Genomic DNA, 26,609 nt, shown 5'->3' with positions numbered 1-26,609 from the left:
AGCAAAAAAAACAAAAATCAAAAAAAGAAAAACAACTCCGAGCTTGTTACTTCGTTAGCGTAAAAAATTAGCGTGGAAAAAAAAAGAACTAAAGGAATAGATTAGTCTTGGCATTAACGTTAAAACATAGCAATATAATTCGCAAGCATTTTTTTTTCCTTTTTTTTTTTTTTTTTTTTTTTTTTTTTTCAAAGGAATCAACCGTTGTTTCTTTTCGATAAAAGAGGTAAACCAAGGCGCGTAGTAACGCGATTACTACGCTTACGAAGCACGGAATTCCATACTGACATGAGAAAGAGAAAGAGAGAGAAAGAGAGAAAGAGAGCAGAATACAAAAATCAGAGTGCATATAAGCTACCTCGTAAAGCATGCACGTGAACTCGCTTAGGGTAAACCCGACCTCGATTCTCTTTTCTCCTTTAAAATCTCTCTCTCCCTCTCTCTTTCTCTCTGTGCACTCTTCATAGAGAGAAGAAGAGATCCTCATCCTGCTTGATTCATCCTTAATACAGAAGGGTCAAGTAAAATCCAATATTACATTAAAGGCAAAAACTTAGTAAAACAATTTCAAAAATTGATCATCTTTAATATCCATTTAAACACTTATTCATATTATATTATGTTATTCGTAACAATCGAACTACATAGATATGCAAAGTAAGAAGTAAGTAAGTATTTACTAAATTTATCGTTTGTTCATAAAACCCGAACACAACGTCTGCTCGTTATCGATCAGATAAACATTATCGGAGTACGTGTAAATTTTTCAAGGAGATCATTGAAGGATTTCGTAGAATTCCGAGATCAACACGCATATACATTGAAATGATACGAGAATGTCAATGATTATATCGAAAGAAAATAAACAATTCAATGTACATACAACATAGATAATTACGTATCTATTTATGTACCTATGTATACGTATGTAGATCGAAAGTTTGCGATGAATACAATATAAAAGAATTTTATTAGAAATAAAAACAAGGAAGAATGAATAAATTAAGAACAATTTTGATTGAAATTCGGATAAATTAATATTATAATAAAATATTGGAAGTTAATGATGATAACGATAAGCTGTTAGGAAATAATATCGGTAGGTAATGTAAGGGCAAACGTTATAGTGTTCGTTCAACGATATGCGAGAATAGGGATGAGGAGCCAAGAGGGAGGATAAAGAGAGAGACAGAGAAAGAGAGAAGGTAGATAGGTAGATAGGTTGGTTGGTTGATAGGAGGGTGGTGGTATAGCGTTAGGTCGACTCGACCCGTGGATCGAGGGTAAGTGCGAGAAGGGAGTATAGAAGAGACGAAGGTAGGAGCGAGGGGAGTGAAACCAGGGCGCAAGTATTGATCCCACACCCCCCACGGGCGGTTGACACATTTACCAAAAGCTTCGCGTGATCTAGTTTCGGTTGCTCTCAAAAAGAATCTGCTGCAAGAAGTTCGCCTTCCTTCCATCTCTCTACAACTTTTCCTCTTGTTCTTTTTGTTCTTTTTATTTCTTTCTTTTCATTCTTCGACCAATCAGCAGTCCACCTAATTCCGTCTTTTCTTCTCTTATCTATATAATACCTAGTCTGATATACCGTGGTTATATATATCACAACATTTTTTCTCTCTTTTTGTCTCTCTCTCTCTCTCTCTCTCTTTGTTTTTTTTTTGCTAATTAATTAAACCTATTATCGTGTTGATCATAAAACTAACATTACGATTTATCGTAGGAAAACTCAAGAAAAACTCAAAATGCGAGATTACCCTCTTTCTCTCTCTCTCTCTCTCTCTCTCTCTCTCTCTCTCATTCCCTTTATGTGCGTGTATGTGTTTGTCAAGAAAGGTGTGGCATAGATCTCTTCCTTAACCTTCACACGAAAGTTAGTGTTATATGCATGTTGATGTGTGAAACTTGCCTAAGTTATACATTCTATATCATACATGTACATACATATATATATGTATATAAATATATGTATGCATATATTGTGTTACTATTTATCGTATGTATATATATATATATTATTTTCGTCTAAGATAAATCATTAGCTTTTCTCTGGATATTAATCACAAATTTTTAACGATAAAATATATCACAACAAGGATTATATGCACTTTGCGATAAACTAAAATGTGGAAAAAAATGTGAAAGAACGTCGGGGTTCGCAGAACGAGAAGAAAGAGAGAAAAATGAAAAAAAATATATATAAAAAAAAAAAAATAAAGAAATAAAGAAAAAAAAAGGAAAAAAGGGAAACGAGTATTCATATAGGCAAGCGCATGCGGAGATAGCTCGATGACTGATCTCGGGAACGTTGCCAAATAGGTCGGAGCTCGTATCGAGCTGTCACATACACACAAAACGAAAAGTGTGTGTGTGTGTGTGTGTATGTCTGTGTGTATGTGTGTGTAAGAGAGAGAGAGAGAGAGAGAGAGAGAGAGAGAGAGAGAGAGAGAGAGAGAGAGAGATAGAAGTGAGTAGAGCGCAGTACTGCTGACCTCACCACACCACCCACCGTCGGAATAAAAATTTAGAACGATTCTGGAACGCCGACTTGTCCGCCTGAATAAATTGCCACGATGCACCATACCGTCTTCTCTACAAAGTACATAAACCCTCAACTCAAATCATCCCTCCCTCCTCTCTGATTACATACGTTCAATATATATCTCCGTCTGGAATGATTAAAGAACGAGAATGATCTCTCTCATATAATGTCATCTCTTGTATTGGGCTCGTTATATTTTATTTTATATGTTTATTGAAAAAATATCATTATTAATAAATTATTCGTAATAATTTTCTAAAGATCTTGTTTAATAATATATTTTTTTATTTCAATTCGATATACGTAATTGTATAAACGACATGTACATAAGTATCAACGTAATAACGAGCTTTCAAAATCTCTTGTTTCGAAAAGGATTAAAAAAAAAAAAAAAAAAAATCTTTGTCTTTTCGTATTTCGAATAGAATGGAACATTGAGAATAATTCGCGCATCTTGATTTTTAATTTCTCATGGCAATATAATGACTCGTTTCTATCTCGACGATCAATTAAATCGAGATGTGTGTATATATGTACATATATAGACGAACCAACCGATCTCAGGAACATTGCCAAATAGGTCGGAGCTCGGTATTGAGCCAGTCCACGAACAGCATCCCAAGCTAACCTCGGCCCTTTCTCTCTCTCTCTCTCTCTCTCTCTCTCTCTCTCTCTCTCTCTTTCTCTGGCTCTTTCTCTTTCTATCTTGCTATGGGCATCAGTCATAACACACGTCTCGGAGTTTGCGTCTTTTGATCGATGATCTACGCACCGCCCCTTTTCATTAAACGTTGCTTGAGGTTTCTGATGTAAGAGGATATTACATTTTGCGATGAACGGAATCCAAAAATCGAATTCTGATTTATAAATCGATGATCTATGAGCGTGTGTGTGTGTGTGTGTGTGTGTGTATGCGTGTGTGAATAGTAATGAATAATAATTTTACAGTAAATATAGACGTGAGTTAATACTATGATTTTTGCAAAACAAAATTCATTCTTGTATAATCTATATTTACATAAATGATTTTCTGTAATATTTATGTTCTTCCTCTAGCCATAGATCAGATACATGCATACATATATATATGCATATATATATATATATATATATATATATATAGATAGATAGATATGTATATAGTACATAAGATTAAATGATTATTTACTGTTATGTATATCCACCTCCGCAATTACTCACGAATGATCTAACAGCTCGTTTGTTCTCTTTAACAAATTCCTTTGAAAGGAGAGTAGTCGTAGTGAGTGAGTTTACTCGATCGAGCAATTCAAGCGTCGCGATTAAGTGGGCGATTAATCGAATAATCAATTTTAATGCTAGGTCAATGTATTATATATATAATACTTTATTAGAACGTATTCCTCTTCGCGTCTCTCTCTCTCTATCTCTCTCTCACTATTCGTATATCTCTTTGAGTTAGACGAATCACGAAACGGTACATGCTGAGGTCAGCAACGTAAACGATATTGCACACATACACACATCCGTTATATATATATATACTTACATATAGGTATACCTGCATGCATATAGATGAACGTTTCTCTTTTACATTCATGCTCAAAGAGATGTCAAAAGGAAATAATGAAGAAACTAAGTAGGTACATTAATTACGTGCGATAGAACCTAAGTAAGCTCGTGATGGAAACTCGTAAACACACGACAGCTTTGTTTGATCAATATTTCGGTGCCATCTCATAGTACGTACATACATACATACATACATACATACATACATACATACATACATACATACATACATACATACATACATACATACATACATACATACATACATACATACATACATACATACATACATACATACATACATACATACATACATACATACATACATACATACATACATACATACATACATCATACATACATACATACATCATAGATACATACATACATATATACATACATCATACATACATACATACATACATACATCATAGATACATACATACATATATATATATATATATAGATACGTACGGAAGAGTACATATAGCCGAAGTCTCTTCTCTCCTTCTTACAAAAGTTCTTCACGCTAGAAGAACACGATAACGTATGAGAACATCGTAGTAAAAGATTCACACGGAGGATGGACTAAGCAAAAAATATCTTTGTTTAATTTTCGTTAATGTAAATTTTTCTATTGATGTTAAAAACATAAATATATTCTCCAAAGGGAAGATCGAACGAAAGTCAATAAGAGACACGAAGGACAATGACAATACACAAAGGACGGCCTTTATTTATTTCTTTGCCAAGATCGAGTCACATTCCCAATAGCTAAGCTTACGTCACCACTTGAAAATCGATAGACTCTCCGCACTTCTCTCGTCTATCGAGCAAAACCGACCGACCGACCAACAGCTCCCCGTAGACGTTACGAGGAAGACCGATCAATAAAAGCTCGACGTTTTACGCTCGCGCTTTTTCCATGTGTTTTCTATCCCTCTTCTATTCGTATATATATATATATATATATATATATATATATATATATGTATTTAGGTAGGTATCACAAATATTTCGTTTTCTCTCCTTTTATCGGAATACCTCGCATTTACTCCAAATCGTAATTCACCGAACCGTATCCTCGTCGATAATTCAACCTAACCTAGATATATATATATATATATTTAGTTATTAATATGTAATTACGTTTGAGTAATCTATGTTTTGAAAACGTTTCAATTAAATGTATTTATTTCTTATGTATACAAGCGTAGGGCTAAAAATATGATTTTTTATTGTAACATTATTTTAACATTATTTAAAATACGAATTATCATTACTGATGTTGTTTACTAGCGATTATTGTAAAACATGAGGATGGAAAAAAATAGCTAAACGATTCTCTCTCTCTCTCTCTCTCTCTCTCATACTGCAACAACGATAGTTGACATTGGCGTTAATGGAGATACTATCGATAAGTGAAATAAAGAAAAAGAGGTAGATAAAGAGAGAGAGAGAGAGAGAGAGAGAGAGAGAGAGAGAGAGAGAGAGAGAGAGAGAGAGAGAGAATAGGAAAAAGAATAAGATAGACACGATGCATAGAACTAGAGAGGTCCGACGAATACAGCACGTGGCATCGGACACGTGCCCGAGGGTCGATGCTCCCTTGTGTTGTACCGGATTTTATTTGATTCTACCCTCCTCCCCCTCTAAGATCTCATCTAAAGTTTTCCGTTTCTCAGTTACCAGTACTATTACCAACGAACAAGATTTATCTTTTCTAGAAGCTACTTTGCTCGAAAAATTCAAAGTTACTATAAGAAATTACTAGAAAATTTCCCTATATTATAAAGAACGTGACTTAGTGGGTCGAAGTATTGCAAATTCTTACATAGATTTAATTATACTTTGTTATTATATTTTTTAATTTTTTATTTAATAATATTTACATAATTATTTAGAAAAATAAATAACGCACTTTAGTGGAAGAAAAGTTAAGTAACAATATATATATATATATATATATATATATATATATATATATGTATTTCTTATTTAGCATTTCTATTTACAACATTTCAACGTGATCCAACATAATGGATGACCATAGAAAATTCGAAAGAAGACATGACTAATTGTAAGTATACTTTAGAAAGAGGAAGAGTTATAACGTTTGAAACGTAATGCTCTTACAATAAAGCGAAATGTTTTAACTGCAAACAGAAAGTATGTACATATCAAAAGGTTCAAACATAAGCTCGTATATGCATTAGAAAAAACGTACGAATAGTTTCTAACAGGTATAATGAGTTGAATCAAATAAGATATTACAAATGAATATTCTGAAAATAATTATGAAGTGTTATGTAGTCGAATAGAATTTTTATTATGATATATATATTTTGTATTTTCATTTCGTGAGTAACCAAAGTTATTCAAAAATATTGTTTCATTGAAACAAAAAGTAGGTGTGTTCTATTCTTATCTTTTATCAGATATTTCTGATATTTGTTTGCCTCCCTTCTCCCCGTTCCTTCTTCAATATCAAATAGATAATCTCTAAGTTAAATTTAATCGATGAAAAGAGAAGGAAGAAAAAAAAGAAAAAGAAAATTATGAATCATGATATACCCGTAATAATTTTTACAGCCTTGTACCACATTATTTGGGCCACTCTCCCCCCCCCCTCCCTATATATAACGTAGTACTCGTTGGCGTCGTTGTCGTCTCTCTCTCTCTCTCTCTCTCTCTCTCTCTCTCTCTCTCTCTCTCTCTCTCTCTCTCTCTCTCTCTCTCCAACGGAGATAAGATAAAAGGTGATATACATTCTTTTTTCTTGTATTTTTTTTTAATTTTCTCTTTTTTTTCTTTTTTCATCGAGCTCACTAGAAAGAAAAACTCATTCGTCGCAAAGCAGGAAAGGGATCGAAGGTCGTCCATACATTGCGAACTCGTGAAAAAATGAAGAATAAGAAGAACGTATACATTCTCTTGTATATAAATGGACTTTAATAAAGTTCAACAAAGATTAGCTTGGAGTAGAGAGAGAGAGAGAGAGAGAGAGAGAGAGAGAGAGAGAAAAGTCGATCGATCTCGTAAACGTATATATATATATATAGAAAGAGAGAGAGAGAGTATGAGTTTCTTGTCTAGTAATCGACGCTCAGTACCTATGGGAAATACCATGAGATCGATCGAAACGCGTTTTCCGTTTTAGATGTGCCGCTCCTTCGTTTGTTCATCTATATGTACTTACGTTCTCATATACTGTTCTCCTCGTAGTGGAATTCTTCGAAAAACTTGTCTATTAATCGGTACGTTTCTATATCTGAGGGAAAAAGGAAAAAAAAGAAAAATCGATCTTGTTCGAAACAAAAGGAAAAACGAACGTGTTCGTATGTGAAACGTAATATCGTAATATATCCGATGACAATTCGATACATCTTTTTTCTTGTTTTTTTTTTTTTCTTTCTATTTTTCTTTTTCATAGAACATATTAACGTTAAAATTATATTCTGCGAAATGGTAATGTGAGCAGGTACATAAAGTTTTCGAGTTACGCGTTTTCCTTTAAAATCATTTTAGAAAGATTGGTGCGTTTCGAGGTAGATAGGATACTATAAAAAAAAAGAGAGAGAGAGAGAGAGAAAAGAAAACAATGAAAAAAAAGAGAAAGAAAAAGGAAAGAGTGAAAACAAAAAGGGAAAAGAAAATATACTCGTTTCGACGCCTATGCATCCGGACGGACGTACCGTACCACGTGTCCCACTCTCGCGTGACTGGGTACTGGAAGCACGTGGCCCCCCACTACGCCTTGCCCAGGCCCCGTCGATCGCCCATGAGAAAGACAGAGAGGTATTAGGTACATAGAAGAAAAGAGAAAGAGAGAAAGAAAAGAGAAAGAGAGAAAGAAAAGAGAGAGAGAGAGAGAGAGAGAGAGAGAGAGAGAGGAAAAAGGAAAGAAAGGAGATGAAAACAGGGAGGAAGTTTGAGGGAAGAAGAAGGATAGTTAGAGAAGGGAGAAATAGAAAGAGAGAGATGGAGAAATATACGTTGGCTAGGGAAAGGGGTGCTTTTGTTAGAGGGAGAAAGAAATAGTGCTAGTGTACGAGAAGGGAATCGGATGGAACACGAAGCATAGGAGGAGATTTTGGTGGGGTCGATAGTAGTTGCTCGAATTGTCGAGAATGCTGTTCGTATATAAGAAAGTGGATAGCTAAGTATTTACTCAAAATATCAAGGTACATTAATTGTCTCTTTCTCTCTCTCTCTTTCTCTCTTGCCATTTATCTATCTATCTATCTATCTATCTCTATCCATCTTTCATCAAAAAAAAGTTTTCTTTATCATAAGTAAGCGAAAAAAAAAAAGAGACGAACAATTTGCATTGCAATACTCAAATTACATGATGCGATAATCAAATCGAATATCAAAATGAATTAACAAGTTACCGCTCTATTATATATAGATATACGTATATGTGTGCGTACGCGTGTGTGTGGGTGTTTTGTTTCATTCCTTAGCTGCTGTCACATGTTATTGGTAATGTTTAAAGAATGCTGATGTATAATTATTCGGACTTAGTTACACATTTTTTCTCTATCTTAATAAATGCATAAGTAGTACATATATATATACACATATATATATATATATATATGATCCATTCCTCTATATGTAAATCGTGGAATATTCCTTAGTAATTCCGCAAAGGAAAAAAACATTTGATTCGAATTTAATCTAATCCGCATTCTACTCTGCAAATCTAACCGCACAGTTTCAACGAACTACGACGATGACTACGATGACGACTACGACAACCATGAACGTACATCCCGATGAGTCGGCTTATCCGTTTTCGCGCGTCACTTCTATACTTAGATCTTATACGTTTATAAAACAGGGTACGACGATGAGCGAGAGTCTTGTACAGGTGCTATGAATTGAGAATGTCATCAGCGACAGACTTCGGCACGCGTCAGAGTGTCTTTTCGAGTAATGACAGTATGACGATTTACGCAATCAAAAGTTTCTAATGTTAATAGTTAAAACGGGACATGAGACTAAATGTATACACTTAGATACATATCGGTCGATTGCAAAATATTTAGCTAAACGTCATTGATTAGTCTTTACAAATGAATTCACATATAGATACTTATACAATAGCAATGAAAATATTTTTTCATGATAACAATAGGATTTCGTTAAATCTCTATTATTAAATTTTTTTTGCGTGAATTAACGAAGAAGTGTATATTAATTTCTCTGCAGTCGTTAATCGCATGAAAAATGAAATTATTCACAATCGTGTTAATTAGTTTTATATAAAAGTATTGTTCCAGTATCAAGATAAATATATCTAAGATTTTATCAATGTTGATTATTTGTACGTAAACACGAATAGAGATTGAAATCATATTTACGATAACGTTCTCGTTTAACGAAATAAACATGGCGCAAACGAGAAAAGAATCGAAATAAAAGGGTAAAACCAAGGAAAGGCGTCCACGTATGTAACTTACATTGATAATTTATATGTATGCATACATACATACATACATACATAGATACTTAGATGCTTACGTAAGCAGGTATGTACGTAGATAAGAAAACACGTTTATTCGAGAAACGACGTGTTTGAAGTTAGCTTACTCGGCAAGAGTACGAATCGAATGAGATTCGCATTACGTTTTCTTTTTTATTTTTCTCTTTTTGTTCTTCTTCTCTTCTTTTTTTTTTAAGAGAGAGAGAGAGAGAGAGAGAGAGAGAGAGGAAGAAAGAGAGAGAAAACAACGAGAATCATTTCGAACATTTTCGAAGACGAAACACACGTCGTAATATTTAATCATTGCCGTAGTTACGATACTCGCAATCGTGGGTCAGAATTGCGGAAGTGATTATCGACGGCCGCGAAAAAAAGCATGACGGTGGAACGATCTGCGTTCAAGGTTCTCGCAAGTGCATGTGTATTCCTGTTGAAGAACTTCCCGACACTTTAGCCTATAGCGAGTGTTATTATATAACCTATTGACCTTTATCGCGTTCGCGTTAGAATATTTACTGTGATGATAAGCGAGAGAGGTAAATCGTTTTACACAGTGTGCGAGAAATATAGAAATATTGAAGAAATATTACATATTGATGAATTCCTAAATGATAGGTTACAACTTAGCTTTCATAAATATATATATATATATATATTTTTTTTTTCTTTTTATATCGTGATGTTTGATTACTTCGCAAAGAGCTAATTCATTGTCGAGTATATTCCACATCACATCGGTGATATAAGAAAATTTTAATGAATCATTAAGCTTCAATAAAAAAAAAAAAAGAAAAAGGAATGTATAAATATTTAATCAAATGCGTTGCCTTTTGAATATACACCTACGTACAAATCTATTAAAGTTTTACATGTACTACTAATTGATGTTTTGATATACGTATCGAAAGAAGTCCTACGTTCATTTGGACAATCAATTAAAAGAAAAGCAATGAAGATAACTGGCTTCGATCATAAAGCTATTAATCGATCGTTAACACTAGACGAACTTTCGATTCCTTTTCTTTCAACGCTTTATTCGATTGGTAGATAAGGGATGAAAGGTGTGGTTAAGAGATTAAGGCGGTGGCGGTTTCCTGGCGAATTCGAGAAATAGGCCGTGATGGTAGCGTGCACGAGCGCGCGCGCATACACACACACACACACATACATTTTGCTGCCAACGGCAGTAACAGTAACAGCAGCAGTAGCAGCAGCAGCAGCAGCAGCAGCAGCAGCAGCAGCAGCAGCAGCAGCTAGCAGGAGGTAGGTCGATCCAATTGGGGTTCGGATAGCAGCTCAGCAGCGCGATACCCTCTCCCCTCTGGAGTTTCCGCGGCGATCAATACCTACGGTGCCAAAGCCGAGCCAGTCTCTACCGATTTCCACGAGGAACAAACAAAACGAAGAGAAGGAGGAGGAGGAGGAAGAAGAAAAAGAAAATGAAAAAGAAAAAAAAGAACGAAAGATCCGATGAAGAAATAATTGATCGATTCGCATGTTTAATCCAAAACATTTATTATCGTAATAATTTACGATGTATTAATCTTAATCGAAAATTAAAACAGTCTTTCTTTTTCTTTTTCCGGCTTTTCAATGTCATAGTTATTATAAATCAAAACAATTCGATCAAAATCATGAATTGGCAATTGTGTGCGTGGGTGCGTGCATCTGTCTGTGTGTTAATGGTGATAATAAAAACGGTGTTAAAAGGCATAAAGAAAATCGAATACACTTGGTTTCCGTCGATACACGTTGGTTTTTCCCCTAAGCAACCGGATCCACGCGTCTCCGTCTTGCGCACGCGTTGCGACAGCGCGTAATTACGTCACGCGATCGAACCTTCGTCGCTACGCGGGTTTACATGTTTGAAATCCCGCTAAGAAAAGAGAAGAAGAAAAGGAAGATGGAATATAAGTACCTACTTATATATCTATGTATGTATGTAACGAAAGAGAGTGGCTTTCACAATAATCTTTCTTTTACTTCTGTATCATAGACGCAACACACCTAAGTATCTTCTCTCGCCTACGCGTATTTAAAAGCACTTAACATTTCGATTAGGCCATAGGCATGATTTCGAAAATAGTACGTCGCATAAATTAATCTCCGAATACATAAAGTCGAAACATCTGTTTTGTTTTAAGATTCAAGATGGTGGCGTAGGGAAAGATTTCTCTTTCTTCCTTTTTTTTGTTTTATTTATTTTTTCTTTTTTTTTTTTTTTCTTCTTTTTTTCCTACATAGACAACTCGATCGATTTAGAACCAACAATAAGTCCAACTAGCTAGTTAGAAGATCGAACGTGGATTCTGTTAACGACGTCGCCGAAGTAAGAAAATAGGTGTATGGCCTACTCGCGAATAGTTAGAAACAACGCGCTTAGGAACCACGAGAGAGCATAGATATGCTTGAGAGGAGAGAGAAAGAGAGAGAGACATATATACATAAGCTTGGAGTGTTAGAGCAGACCCGTAGAGGGGAAGGAACAAAGAAAGAGTCCTAGCGACCAGCAATGCGGCACCGGTGAGCGCCTGCGCGCCTCGCTATGTGAGTCAAGGACGACACGTGCAGCTCGGAACGACCTACTTATATTCCCGTAGCTTCGCGCACAATCGGTGTCGGCACGAACTTTCCCGAGCGCGGAAATAGGACGACCGACGGAGGAGTCGGTGGAGTCCTAATATTTCACCGCGATCACCTCCGCCTCCACCTTTCGCCTTTACCTCATTCTCCTCCTCCTCCCCCTCCTCCTCCTCCTCCTCCTCCTCCTTCTCCTCTTCGTCGGGTTCTAAAAAACTAACCCATAGCAGCAAGCGTTGGCATTCAATCTTAGTAGTACACTACAATGTACTGATCGTTACCTCGTAGTTTTACGTTCTTGTGAATCAGGAAGTAGTTGAAGAGGAAGTACTTCCGGTCTTTCGTGAATCTCTTTCGGGCAAGTTCGCTATCCTTCGTTGTCTATCTTCTCTCTCTCTTTCTCTCTCTCTCTCTCTCTCTCTCTCTCTCTCTCTCTCTCTCTCTCTGTACGATCGAGATCTACGTTACGTAAGTTAGAATGTTAGAAGAAAAAAAAGATAAGAAAAGAAAAGAAAAGAAAAACGTCCGCTCGTTAGATTCTCGTAGGAGCTTCGATTCGCGTCATCAGAGACACGATAAGAGGGAGAAACGGTTGTAGAGAGATAGGAGGGAGTAGAGGGCGGGGATGAGGGCAGAGGAGGGGGAGAGAGTTAAAACTGAAAGAAAAAGCAGGACAGGCGTGGGGTTGGCTAGAATAGAGAGAATAGAGAAGAGGCATATAGGAATCGTGATGGGGAGGGGGAGGGCGGCGGGCGGGTGGAGGGTGGGGAGGATTCGAAAGAGAGGTTTCGACGGCAGGAGGCATCGCGCGCAGTGTCCTAGATGCAGAAACGGCAGGATCGATAGAAAAATGGGTCAAACATTCGAGTAGCATTCGGTTGACGAGAACCAACGGCAGTCTGGCGATCGCGCTCGAGACGATCGCTCTGCTCCGTTAAAATTCACTCTCTCTGTCTCTCTCTCTCTCTCTCCCTCACTCTCTTTCTATATCTCTCTATCTCTGTCTCTACATGACGGATACAGGTGACCGTTGTAGGACGTTGAAACGAGTTCGTGTCGTTTGGAATTGAATTAAATCTCTCGTTCGAATAAATTCCGTCGGAAGAAGAAGGAAAAGATAAGGGAAAAAGAAAAGAAGAAAATAAAAAAAAAAAAAAGAAATAAAAAAAATCGCAAAATTCGCCGGCGTTTGTTACAAGGTGGGAGGGGGGGTCTAACTAAACTAGAAAGGTTTTAAGTCTTTGTGGATTGGCGCGCTCGAGGCGACGTTGTTGGATTGTCGCGCGTCGTTTACGCGCTTCCTTCCCCACCATGAGAGCATAAGTAGCGCGTTTCCGCACGCGGTACGGCCAGTTCTCGTTCGACCTTATCGCCGCGAGCTCGGCACGGGCTTCTTGTTTCTCCTCCTTGGCGGGTTGCTGCCCCACCCTACGGTTTTATAGTCCCACCCCCTCTCTTTTCTCTCTCTCTCATTTCCCCGTTCCTCCCTCTTGCTCGGCTCTACCTCCCCACCCTCATATATTCAGTCTCCCCCTTTTCCCCCGCCATTCTGCCTTTCATCTCTCCCACCTACGGTGACACTCGAAGGAAGCGCGCGTGCTCGTCGCGCGCGCCCAGCTCGACCAATCGCGAAGCGAGTAGCAACGGTCCTCGACCAACGAAACTCGACCGCGGATCCGTGCGAGTGCGCGCTTGCGATCTCGTAGTTTCTCTCACCGGATGCCGCGAGCGCGCGCTCATTGTGGTGGGGATAAAGCTGAGAGAGCGGCACGGGCTTCGCGCTCGAGCGCATCCTCGTTCGTCGTCGCTCGCCCTCGGGGTCGGTCGCGTTCCGCGAGACTCTCTCTCTCTCTTCCCCCTTTTCCCTCTTTCCCTATTTCCCTTTTATATTATCTATCCTTTCGTTATTCCTTATTTCATTCCTTTCTTATCTTCCATTTTTTCCTTTCTACTTAACGTAGTTTTACCTTCTACGTTCATTTCTACGTTCGATTCTACATTCGTTCATTCGTTTGTTCGTTCGTACGCTCGCTCGTACGCTCGCTCGATCGCTTGATCGCTCGCTCGCTTGCTCGCTCGCTCGCTCGCTCGCTTGTTCGTTCGTTCGTTCGTTCGTTCGTTCGTTCGTTCGTTCGTTCGTTCGACGTCCGATAACGTCGACGGCCATCATGGTGTGTCCAATTCAGTTCGCGACAATTCTTCATTGCTTTCACCTTTCGGAAAAGCTCCTTCCTCCTCCTCTTCTTCTTCTTCATCATCATTATCATATCATCGTCGTAGTCATCATCATCATCGTCATTGTTCTCTTTTATATTCCTTTATATTTCAATAATTTTCGATACGTTTCTTTTACTGTGTCGCCCGCAGCTAAAACAACAACGACGATGACGATGACGACGACGACGACGACGTGACCGGAAGCTCGCAACAACTTCGACTCGTTCGACCTCTTCTTCTCTCGATCCGTGCGAGAACGGCGATTAATTCTCACTCGTGTTTTATCTTCTTTTTCTTCAAGAAAAAACAAAGAGAGAGAGAGAGAGAGAGAAAAAAAAATATAATTAACTTCCGCATTCTGAAGAATCCGTTACTGTTAAACGCGTCCGGGATTTCTCGTCATCTCGAGAGATATCGAAAGTGGGTCACCGGTTCTTCTTCCGCTTTCGCACGCTTTCGTTCTTTCGTCGATCGAGTTGTTGTTCGATTTAATATTTATTTTTTTCTCATTCTTTTTCGTGTTCTTTTTTCTTTGGTTTTCTTTCGTTTCTTTTTTCTCTTTTTTTTTCTTTTTTTTTCTTTTTTTTTTTTGCCATCCCCTTTTTTTCGTTCTTTTAATTTATACGCGAAAAGAAGAGAAGAGATACGACCGTACGTGTGAAAAAGTGAGTACGAGTTGAAAGTTTCTATCGTGCGAGAAGAGACGAATGTAAATAATAGTAATAAATAAAAAATAATCATAAAAATTATAATTATCATAATAATAATAATAATAATAATAATAATAATAATAATAATAATAATAATAATAATAATCGTAATAATAATAAAAGGGAAGGTATCGAAAGGGGAAGAGACAGTTGCAAGAGGAGAAAAGCGGTTTGCACGCGAGGGGTTCGAGACCCTTTGTGTGAACGAAAAAAAGATTGAAGAAGAAGAAGAAGAAGTAGAAGAGAAAGAAAAAGAAGAAGGAGCAAGTGAAAGGAAGAGAGAAGAAAAATAAAAGGGTGGAAGGAGAAGTAAAGGGGGAAAAATAAAAGTACCAGAAAGAAAGAAGGAAGGAAAGAAAGAAAGAAAGAAAGAAAGAAAGAAAGAAAGAAAGAAAGAAAGGGAAACCATCGACAATCCCACGTCGTGGTAACTTCGTGTCCGTGCCTTCTGGTCTCTTAGTGGGTAAAGATGGCGGTCTTGTCGCTCGTTGGTTCGTTCGCCGAGTTGTAAGAGGGGAAAATGTGACGCAACCCATCATCACGTGATCGAACCGTGGCTGGCCTCTCTCGCTGGGCCAGTGTGTGATCTAACGTTTGTTACGACGGTCGGTCGTGGATCGATCATATCGACCATAATACATAATAAGTATATTATATGAAGAACGAGAACAACTCTAGTAAGATAATGGTGGTTGGGAGTGCGAAATAATGGAAAGAAAGAAAGGAAGGAATGAAGACACGGAGACTGGTCAACATTATCTGTCTTTCTCTGTTCCACAAGTCGATGCCGCGAGACATAACGGACGTCTTCTTAATCCGCGTACGGACACACGCACGCACACGTACACACAGGGGGTGTTCTTCCAACCGTCGGCTCTCGGTCGCTGGGTCAGTGGGGGTGAGAAACTGGCTTGGCTCTGCGTAACGACAGTCAGTCTTTTTCTCTCTCCTATCGGCCTCGCGAATTAGCTCTCTCTTTCTCTTTCTTTCTTTCTACTCGTTTATCTATCTGTCTATCTTATTTTCATATCCATCTATCTATTTATCTGTCTATCATTCTATCTATCTATCTACCTACCTATCTCTCTCTTTCTCTCTCTCTCTCTCTCTCTCTCCGTCACTCCAAAGAAATAACTCTCTTCGGAGCCAACGTAAGAAAGAATCTTAAAAATTGGAAAATTGGTGATCGTTTTTTATTCCCAAAGATACGGACAACAGTTGTTGTAGGTGTTCTCGGACTCAGCAGTGAGAGCCGTGTTCCCCCAGCTGTAACGTGCTTTGTTTTAGTGGCTCTGGGATCATGGAAGACACTGCGCGAGTACCGAACGTTCTGCGATATATTGTACAAATATTTTATCCTTCTAAGATCATGGACTCTTGCTAGTTTCCTCGATGATTAACAAAAGATCAAAAACGAAAAAGAAAGAAAGGAAGATTTTTGAGGATCGTCATAAATACTTCGTCGTTAATGTTACGTGCCTCATGAAGTAGGACGTTTCATCGATTAGATTTCTCCTAATCGTTCTTTATGTCATGCAATCGAAATTTCATATGTGTGATATGAGAAACTGAAAATGTAAATATATCCATACTCATCGTGAGCAAACGTATACGTGATTAAATCAAAGTCCAAAACGTTTGGAAATGTTTGGTGTCGTTGGCAATATTGCACCTGCCACACGAAATATTGCCGATGGCTCGAAACAACGGCACGGCAACAGCATCGAGCAAGAACGGACCGCTTTTGCTGGTATTATAATCGCCGTTGCAAGATTCCCGACTAAACCGCCGTTCACCTCGACCATTTTATACTTTCTAAAGCCGCTTACTTTCGTAACTTGGCAAATACCGTGGTGGCCTCGTTGTATCTACCATTGCCGAGTTCTACACAGTTAGCATTTATATGTGTGTCCAAGTTGAAGTTTTTTTTCCCTTACTCTATACTAGCGTACAGTAATGCATAATTAACATGCGTAATACATACGTATACGAAGAATTTGTTTTCCTTTTTTTCATTTGTCGTTTCTTTTTTCTATTTGTTTAAACGTTTTTTTCTACTTTTTTCTTCTTCTTTTTTTTTTTTTTTTTTTTTTTTTTTTTTTTTTTTTTTTTCTTTTTTTTTTTTTTTAAGGAAAATCTAACGTTGCATCGTTATTAATTTTTTTCCTCGAACGATAGATCATCTGCGCTTATTCATATCTCTTGCGCAATGACTATTGCGCTGTTGTAATATCACTTAACAAAGTACATACGTTTCAAGAATTCATTTCATCGAGATAATTGCAATTAAAACGATGATTGTCAGAGAGAAGAGGAGGAGGAGAAAAAAAAAAGAAGAAGAAGATATATGTATCTACGTAATTTTGTACAATTCCAAGAATAATAGCGGTAGTTTATAATCGATGACATAGCAAACGTTTCTAAGATAATAACGATCATATAAAAGTTACTTTATATAAAAGTATTAAATGATAAAAGAATAGATAACGATTAAAGTGGCGGGTAACTTTATCTTAATAGAAAAGGAGAGAGAGAGAGAAAGATGAGAGGCTAACAGGACTATGGAGGTAAGTTTGGAAAGTTACGGTTCGTCGTGAGTAAAAAAAAATCAAACGAGCGGAGAGAAAGATAGAAGTGTGTTATGTATCTACGTGCATATACATGAGAAATAGAGAGAGAGAGAGAGAGAGAGAGAGAGAGAGAGAGAGGTGTATACAAGTAGAAAAGGGAAGTGGGACTAGCTTGCCTTGTACTACTTTCTTGCGCAGTTACAGGAACAGCGATAGGCATCGACTCTTAGCGCAAGAACTCACTTACATATAAATTCTAAGATGAATTAGATTAATCTACGACGTATATTTTTATATTATCAAAACTATGAGAAATAATTGAAAATATTAAAAACGATAATAAAAAAGAAAAGAAAAAAAGAAATATGTAAATATATAAGTCAACGTTGAATGATAGATACGAGTTAAAATTACTCTTAAAATGTATCATTTTTTTTCCGTACGTTTAGAAAAAGAATCGTTAAAGAGCTATAAAATTCATTGATCGATTAGATTATTGATATATATATATAATATATACATAATTGTTTGAATCCTATTAATTCCGATCATATTTAATATCTTAACAAGTTTAATTGTACTTCGTTTAATAATCCAATAATCCTCGTATTAACGTTTGCGGATATAATTAACTATAAGGGTATTCTTATACTTAAAACAAAAAATGTGATATGTAAACTTTTCTTACGTACATATATATATATATATATATATATATGTATATGCACGCACACACACGATATGTAAGTAGAATCACATTCGTGATCTTTGCTGAACGAACGAGGGAACGAGCGCGTGCGGGTGGCCTAGCGCCATTTTATAGAAGGCCTCAGTTTGCGGCCATCTTTCGCGTAACAACTCCAAATGTTTCCGCCTTCGTTCGTTTCAGCTTGCGTCTCTACGCTCTCCACCACGTACATATGTAGTAGATTTCGTTTTATCCGGCATGTCTAATTTTACACGGTGACCTCGAAACCGTACTTCGTCCGAAACCCACGTTCCTCTCCTCGTACTTGAAATCGAAAAGAAAAAAAAAAAAAAGAAAAAAAAAAGAATATGAAATGAAATGAATGAAGAATCTCTTCGGAAGAAGGAGAAAGAAAAAGAGAGAGAAAATATATAAGTATATCTAAAGTTTGAAAATTGTATATAAGATTGTGTTGAAATAAATCAATTTTTACTCGTGCTCCATGGCGACTTAAAATTTTTCTCTTCCTTGTCAAGATTTACACAAACGACCTTTCTTCATTCACATTTTACCAAGTTAAACGTTTATTTATCTTCAGCTTCATCCGGTCGCACGTTACAAGGTCATCTATATACTTCCGCCTGTTTGATATAATAATCGAGTATAAAAGTGAAACATATTTTGTAAAAATATCTAAATAGATTTTGAATGGAATAAAATTCCAATTTTACGATTAATATATTATTAATATTAGAACTCGCCGATTTGTTCTTTTTCTTTGCAACAAAATGACTACTCGGGATCCCCTTTTTCTTCTTTTTTTTTTCTAAGTACGAAAATATTCAAAGCACCTCCCTTACGAGAGTATATCTTCTTTCTTTCTTTCGTTCCTTTACATTTATCAAATGGGAGATAAGTTCGTCGGTTCAAGGTTAAAGGTTTCACCTGCCTAATGGGAGAAGAGTAAAGAGGAAAAGGGGGAGACGATGGAGTTATGAGTCGAATTGGTTTTTTTGGGGTGAGATTCTAGGCGTCGACGCCAATGCCGTGGATGACATCATTGCGAAACGGTCGTTTCATTCGTGGGGCCGTGTTGGTGGAGGAGGATGACGATGAAGAGGAAGAAGAGGAGGAGGTGAAGGAGGAGAAGGACGGCGGGTGAAGGGGGGAGGAGTGGTAAAGTCTGCGGATGATTCGTGAGAGGTGAAGAGAGCCGGGAGGCCTTGCGAGAACTATGCGAAAAGAGGAAGAGGATGGGTGGAAGGAGGAATGAGATGCGCGCACGATGACTAGAAAGAGAAGGAGTGAGACAGACAGAGGACGAGGAGGAGGAGGAGGAGGAGGAGGAGGAGGTGGCGGCGAAGAAGAAGAAGGGGGTAAGGGAGGAAGCATGTCTATATATCAGTGTGTCTATATGGGTGCTGTTTGTTGCGCGATTGCGCGTACCTACCAAGCAAGCTTCACGTGTGTGTAAGGAAAGGTGGTGGAAGCGAGAAAGACGAGATTATAGATGGAAGAGAAGAGAAGGGGAGGCGGAAAGGGTTGGGGGGAGGGAAGAGAGCATGATATAAGCATGCCGTGGTCAATCCGCGTAGTGGGGCGAAGCGGGCAACCAGGCCTTGAAGAAGGAAAAGAGAACAAAAGCGCACGCTCTGCGACTATGCGCTGCGTAGCGCGCGCTTCTGTAAGAGTGTGTGTAAAGAGAGAGAGAGAGAGAGAGAGAGAGAGAGAAAGAGAGAAAGAGACAGATCTTCGCGAGAGCTCTGAGGAAGAGTAATATATTTTTTTTCTTGCTCTTTTTTTTCTCCTTTCTTCTTTTTTCTTTTCGTTGAACATCGATATGATTTTTCATTCTTTTATAGATTTTTCTTTCGTTTTCTTCTTCTTCTTCTTTTTCTTTTTGATCTTTGAACGTTTTTATTTTTCTTTGATTTTATGAATTTCCATTCGCAGCCAAGAGAACTATGGATGCCTGAACGGAATATTCCGTTCGGAGGGTGGAACGTTTCTCTCGCTTATGTAGTAGAGAATTATATCATAGTGGTAGTGAACGTAGAAGAGGAAGAAGAATGAGAAACATCGCGACGTAAAGGCCAAGCAGGACGTTCATCGTCGTCGTCGTCGTCGTCGTCGTCGTCGTCGTCGTCGTCGTGTCGCCGTCGTAGTTATCGTAGTCGTCGTCATCGTCGTTGTCATGGTTATCGCTGAACGTACGTATGTACGTATCTACATACAATGCGTATGTACAACACGAGAACGTTCGTACTATGCGTAGAACAGACCGCGTTGCGTAATCGCGACGATATCAATTATTAAGCATAGTCTTTGCTTTGAACTAAGTGAGACACCAGTGGCGACTTTCTGGCCACGTTTTGTATTGCCTAAATTCGATTACTTATTCCTTTCGATTTCTTCTTAACTAGAGGCCATTTTTTTCTTTCATTTTTCTTCTTCTCTTTTCTTCTCTTTCTCTCTCTTTTTTTTTTTTTTAACTCTGCAAACGATCGCTCGCTCGCTCGCTCGCTCGTTCATTAGTTCGTCCTCACACGATCTATCCTCTGGGTATTACGTTTTTCCTTTTTTTTTTTCTTTTTTGACTTCTTTTTCCTCCCACTTTTTTTTTCCTTTTTCTTCTTTTAACTTTTTATCAGTAGATTCACGCTTTTCCGCACCGCATCGCACGCTATCGCGCTGCATTAACCCGCAAAGCCGGACGACAACGGCTACTACATCAGCACCGCAAGCTATCGCGGTTTTATTCTTTCTTTCCTCTCTTACGTACGAATTTAGAATCGTACACTTGCCGAGATAAATACTACGTATGAAAAGAGGAAGTTTGACGGCACGATTTTTTGTAGATGAAAAAAAGAAAAAGAGAGATAGAGAGGATAGGACAATAATCTTGAGCGATAAACGGCAGAAGAATCAGAGTTTACGTGGACACTGGAGCAGGGCTTTAGAAAAATCATACATACATATATGCGTATAGGTGGTTTGAACGTTCCCCGAAGATCTCCAAAGTTAATCTTTCATTTTTGATCGTTTCACCTTTTTCTAAATTCCAAAAGGGAAATAATGTTTAGTTTATTTCGAGGAGTATTAAAGGCTTATAAGAGTATAAATCTTGAAAAAGGTAAAAAAGGAGGATGTAAAGCAAAATGTGGTATTCGTAAAGGCGAGGGCGGAACGTTAAAAGGGAAGGAAGCAGAAAAGATGGAAGTGTAAGTGGTAGGGATGGGTTTACGATGCGGATTCATAATCCGCTTCTTTACCGAAAAACCCACCCTAACTTTCACCCTCGCACCATTCCGAGACGTGGCACTTCCAAAGATGGCTGCCATGGCAGGAGGTCAGCGGGTGTGCGCTTAGACCACGCCCTACGACGCGTCGCAGGCAAACCAAACGAAGCTTTCTAAAGGCGATTAGTTCGCGGTGAATCCGAGTGGAGGCCGTGCGAAGCGAAGCCGACGATGTTGACGCGTCAAGGGCGCTTCAAGGACGAAGAGCGCTCCTCTTTTAGGAAGGACGCGCGCGCACACGCCCGCAATCTTTCTCTGTCTCTCTCTCTCTCTCTCTCTCTCTCTCTCTCTCTCCCCTCCTCACTCTTTCTGTCTCCCTTCTTCCCGGAAATCTTCTTCCCTTTCTATCGTCCGCCATTCTTCTAGGGTCCCTAGAGGCAACGCCGCACCCTACAGCCTTTCTTCTGTATTCCAAAAATATCGACGTGACTTTCAAACGCCAAAATTCAACTAATTTTGTACTTTTCTCTTCTTCTTTTCTTTCTTTCTTTCTTTACTTCTTTATTTTTTTTTTTTTTTTTCTTTGACTTTTGAGGAATATCCTTAAGGAATATCCATACGTTTCATTCGACGATCAATTTGTATCTACATAGAAATGTTGAGTAAAGAATTCTATATTTATCTTCTATCAAATACATATAAATAATAGATGTAACAGAATCAATGAGATAAGTGATTTAATCGTTCGATGCGCATTTGGCAACTCTCCCTTATTTCTTATAATACTTGACGCAAGGATCAAAGGTTTAGTCTAAACATTTTAGATACGATAACAATATGATAATTATTATTGGGTCTTAATAATTTATTGGAATGCATTTTGAGAGACATTGAAATTTATACATAAATTTATTTAACAAAGTGAGAAAGTTATTCAAACAATATATAATTATATGTGTATATTATAACGCACGCTTCTCTCTTTCTTTCTCGTTTTCTCTCTCTTGACCACCCTTTTGATAAAGCCAAATGTATATGACGTATATGACGCAGAAACGAGCGTGTTTCCAACTAATCTATTAACTCGGTGACGCCTCTGATCGTTATTTCACACGCACGTTTCTCTTCATACACCTCGCCTCGCCCCGATGAAATCATCCTATTCGGATCTTGCAAACGATTAATCCTTGTGGCATAATTTTTCGAAGTCAAGGAAGAAGTTCTTAACGTGATCATAAGTAATTACGATGAATACCATTTCTGTGTATCACTGTATGAAATATTTTACAAATCAGTATAAAAGCGTCATAAAATAGTTTTCTTTGTTGTAGAAAACGAAGAAAGTTTCGTTCAGCAGTCATAAATAATTACTCCATAATATACATTGAAATATTTCCAATTTAACATTTTGATCGTCAAAATAATTTTACATAAATCAATATCAACCTATCATTAATTAAAATGTTATCAATAGATAGTTATACAAATGTCACTATTGAATAGATTAACATTTCCTTTGATGGGAAACAATGGAAATGGATGATATGGTGAAACGATATTAGGATTACTCAATTATATCGATGACATATTCGAACTATTAACGGCAGTTGGTGAAAAATAAGTACTACGAAATCCGATCAGAGAGAGAGAGAGAGAGAGAGAGAGAAACGAATGTTGCCACGAGCCGTGAGAAGCATGGCGCTTTTAGGAGGGGCCAGGGTGATGCTGCGAAGAAGGAAGAGGCAAAAGATGGGTAGGTGGAGGTGGAGGAGGAGGAGGAAGAAGAAGAAGAAGAGAAGAGGGTAGAAGAAGAGGATAAAGAAGAAGAAATAGAAGAAGGAGAAGAAAGAGGAGGAGGAGAAGCAGAGGATGGTATTTCCGCTGTTGCATTGCCTATCCATTTGGCAGGTTTGGCTGAGGGCATGCGCACAACATGTGCCCACCTACCTACTTACCTATCTGTCCGCTCGTTTCTCGACCGCTTACCTGCTCGCTTGCCTGCCTTCTTTCCTGCCTGCTTACTTGCCTGCCTGCCTGCCTGTCTGCCTGCCTGCCTGCCTGCCTGCTTGCTTGCTTGCTTGCTTGCTTACTTGCTTGCTTGCTTGCTTGGCCGCTTGCTTGACTGCTCGCCTGCCTACCGGTTTGCCTTGATCCCTTGAATAGCCACACACATATACATACACATATACAGTAGGTGGGTTGGTAGGTAGGTAGGTAGGTACGTCTTTCTTACGTAAGCGCCCGTGAGAGAGCGAGTTATTACCACAGGGACGTCAATATGAAAGAGAGATAGAGAGAGAGAGAGAGAGAGAGGCGGAGAGAGGAACAGAGGGAGAGAGAGAGAGACCAACGGATCCGGTACAAGGGACGTTCGAATTTGACCCGTAGATCGACTCGTTTTTAACCCTTCGTCATCATCATGATCTCTTGTCTTTTTTTCCCTCCCCCCTCGCCACCCTTTTCTATTTTTCTTTTCTTTTCGTTTCATTTTTTTTTCCTTTCCTTATTCTTCACAGAAAGGATCTCCAATTATATTTTTCAAATTGTTTTTTTTTTTCTTTTTCTTTTTCTTTTTTCTTGTAGGTATTACGTCAGAGTTATACTCTATAGTTATGTAAATTTATTGAAAATATGTAGATATGGTGAGTTCGTTCAATTGATCAGGATACGTGCGGTTAACAATACGACGACGGAGTACGGATACATCGAGTATTATTATTTTGCTCGTGCGTTTTTCTTTTTTTCTTCTATTTTTTTTTGTCCTTTTTTTATTTTCTTTTTTTCGGACGTTTTTTTTTTCTATCTTGACTAAACTTATTACGGAAGCGCAGCTGGTGGCGTCGGGCTGCATTGTAAATTTATCACCGAAACATGCCTCTGGGGAATTTCGTTTGTAACAGGACACAAATCGTTGCGAAGGTAATACACTGATGAAAATGAGATTCTACGGGTAAAATATTTTAATCTAGTAATTTTTATTTAAACGATTAATTTCTTTCGGGATTAGAACATTTGGCTTTAAAGAGTTTAATAAAATTTTAATTTTTGATTTGCTAAATTTGAATCGTTGACTAGGGGGATTCATAAACTAAATTCATCTGGATCATATCATCGTATTAGATTTTGACTTTACGACGTAACACTTTAACCTACTCCTCAGCGATACCGTTTTACGATCACTGAAACAATAATCGAAGATTCGTTCGTAGTAATCGATGTTAAAACAACAAAAATTACTTTCGAAGAAAGTAGTCGTATAAGTTAAAAACAGACAATTTCCGATAGCACGAACTCTAAGAAGTTTTACATCAAACGCAATTATATTATATCTAACGATATAGTATATAAGATCTCTCGTATGCTTTTACGATTTCGTGTTAAATATTGTAGATGTGTTACTCGCTTAACGACAGAACTTGAAGAAAAAAAAAAAGGAAAAAAAAGAAGAATTCTTTTTTATTAAATTCTAAAATAAATAGTGAATATATCTCGAATTTGATGACACGTTAGTTATATTTGAACGATCGATCCAAGATGGGAAAAGGAAATAAGAAAATTTAACAAAGAAACGTTGAAACTTCGCAATACTTTGGAAGATATCATGCGAATTTTCTTATTCAACATAATTGTCTCTCTCTCTCTCCTTCTCTTTCTCTTTCTCTCTTTTTCACATATACATATACATATACATATATATGTATATATGCATACACACGTATGAAGATGCAAACCGAAAGCAAAACTTACAAAGCAGTGCTTTCGTAGATGCAGTGGCCCAGTTTATAGAGAGCTACTACGAAGGCAGTCTCTGTTGGAGAGTGGGCGGGGAGGATTCGTATCTGTGTCACAGCACACGCGCTCTGTAATCGGAACTTTTCATCGCCGGCGTTCTCTGTGTTCTTGGCCCGTTTGCACTTTGCACGGACGGAGATCGTTCAAATGGAAGATTCAGAGTCGTGCTTAGATCATCGCCAATACACATCATTATGATAGAAGATAGAAAAACGAGTTAAGAAATCTTTTATACAAATCTCTGTCTATCTACCTCTTTTTCTCTCTCTTTCTCTCTCTCTCTCTCTCTCTTTTTTACTTGAATTTTATTTGAAATATTATGTCAGAAATGATTATTCCGATATTTGTATTCTATCATTGAAATAATCATACCGGCACGATGATTTCGATCAACGAAAGGATATTACGAAACAACGAAGGAATAGTTAGAAACAGCAGGAAACGTGAGAAGAGTGTCGAGTCCGAGGTAAAACGAACCGTAACTTCTTACGTGAATGCAAATTCGTTAAATAAGCATACTTCGTAAGGAGTCGGAGCGAAAACTCGTTTTCAAGCTTACTCTTCCCAAACGAAATAACGTTGAACATTTAACGCACTTATATATATATATATATGTATGTAGTATATAGGTAGATAGAAGTATTATTATCGCGTGACATCTTGGTTCATTCGAAAAATACAGCTGTCTCTCTGATATAATACCTATAAGAGAGAACGTTTAGATTGGAATATATACTCACAATATATGAATACTTTCACCTCGATACGAGCTGGTTCTTATTGATCGTCACAAAGTGGTAGAACCTGCATTCGTTATGTCGAAATCGAACTTCTTGTCCAATGAGAGAGAGAGAAAGAGAGAGAGAGAGAGAGAGAGAGAGAGAGAGAGAGAGAGAGAGAGAGAGAGAGAGAGAGAGAGAGAGAGAGAAAGACCCGTTAGACGACAGAGTATAATATAGAGAGAAAACCGATAGAGAACGCAAGAGCCATACGGTTTCTATCACACCCTTACTCTCTATGCATCTTCTATCTTGTAGATTTATTGGACATTTTACAGAACACCGTGCATGAACACCTAATCGACTTAGATTTTCTATCCTATTTATCGTTAGAATAACGTAAATATATGAAAGGGATAAGTAATAAGTAATACATATTATTATAGATATCTACTTGCATATATATATATATATATATATATATATATATTAGATTCTATCTGTAAG

The 26,609-nt window shown here is 37.7% G+C and overlaps 2 long non-coding RNA genes across 3 annotated transcripts; one reads left to right on the top strand and one right to left on the bottom strand.

Annotated features, from left to right (window-relative positions):
- Positions 1-7,964: 7,964 nt before the first annotated feature.
- On the top strand, positions 7,965-17,809 carry LOC124954028. Of its 2 annotated transcripts, none has more exons than XR_007102417.1 (2): positions 7,965-8,280; positions 8,817-17,809. It is a non-coding gene; the product is annotated as an uncharacterized LOC124954028 (long non-coding RNA). The 2 variants fall into 2 exon arrangements; XR_007102416.1 differs by having other exon boundaries at positions 8,508-17,809.
- On the bottom strand, positions 16,274-25,962 carry LOC124954029. The gene is made up of 2 exons (XR_007102418.1): positions 21,328-25,962; positions 16,274-18,676 (listed from the first exon to the last, which is right to left on the bottom strand). It is a non-coding gene; the product is annotated as an uncharacterized LOC124954029 (long non-coding RNA).
- Positions 25,963-26,609: the final 647 nt, after the last annotated feature.

This window comes from Vespa velutina, chromosome 14, assembly GCF_912470025.1.
Source record: "Vespa velutina chromosome 14, iVesVel2.1, whole genome shotgun sequence".
In the NCBI taxonomy this organism is placed as follows: domain Eukaryota; kingdom Metazoa; phylum Arthropoda; class Insecta; order Hymenoptera; family Vespidae; genus Vespa; species Vespa velutina.
The sequence above is the reverse complement of the archived record's forward strand: the minus strand, read 5'-3'. Positions and strand labels throughout refer to the sequence as shown.